Raw genomic sequence first — 904 nt, forward strand, 5'->3', positions numbered from 1 at the left:
GTGTATGAAAACACCAGACCCAGGAAATCTCCCAAACCTTAACTGCTGCTTATGGCAATCATCCATCAATATCACGAGTATTAAACCTAGGAATGCTGCCAACACCTTTTAGTACAAGTCAGAGGACTACTGCGTAGGTATGGAAAAGATTTGCCTGTTGGGTCTTTACCAAGTTGTTTTTTGATGTTGTTTGTATGTTTTCTGATGGTTAGTCTAAACGGCGTGGACATGCACAGCACATTTAATGGTATGTCTGGATTTCAGGTATTTGTTTTATGGTTGGTGCTTCGTAGGATTAGGATTAGCACACCTGATGAGTTAGGCTTACCTAACACCATCACAAGGCTGTTTGTCTAAACTTTTCAATTTTTACAATTACTAAAAGGAAAAACAGTATAGACAGAAAATAGTAGAATTATTGTTAATTATTCTTATTTAAACTTGTTGATATTAACCAGGTCACTGATGACCCATCCAGGGTAAGGGAGCAGAATCTGGGCTTAGAATCCCCATCTTTCTGTAGGACATTCATCATGGAAACAACAGTAATGACATTTACTTAATCCAAGATGTAACATGTTCTGGTCCTGGAAGATTTGCCTGTTTAGCATGTACTCAAAGCAAAGTCCAACTCTGGATGACTCTGTGGGCGTCAACTGAAAATACTACATGTTTACTGAGAAACCATCAGTTAGACACATTACTTATGTAGCAATGTCAACAGACTTTCAGACAAAGAATTGGGGAAATAAAATATTTCAATACACAAAACTTAACACAAAAAGAAAATATAAATAAACAAATTTGTCAAACTGTTCTGACTTCAAAGCACTTTCAGCCTTTAGATCAGTTCACTGTAGCTTGAACCCTAGAAACCCTAGAAAGTCCCAGAACAGAAGAAGTG

Source organism: Pundamilia nyererei, unplaced genomic scaffold, assembly GCF_000239375.1.
Source record: "Pundamilia nyererei isolate P.nyererei 1_Seehausen unplaced genomic scaffold, PunNye1.0 scaffold00432, whole genome shotgun sequence".
In the NCBI taxonomy this organism is placed as follows: domain Eukaryota; kingdom Metazoa; phylum Chordata; class Actinopteri; order Cichliformes; family Cichlidae; genus Pundamilia; species Pundamilia nyererei.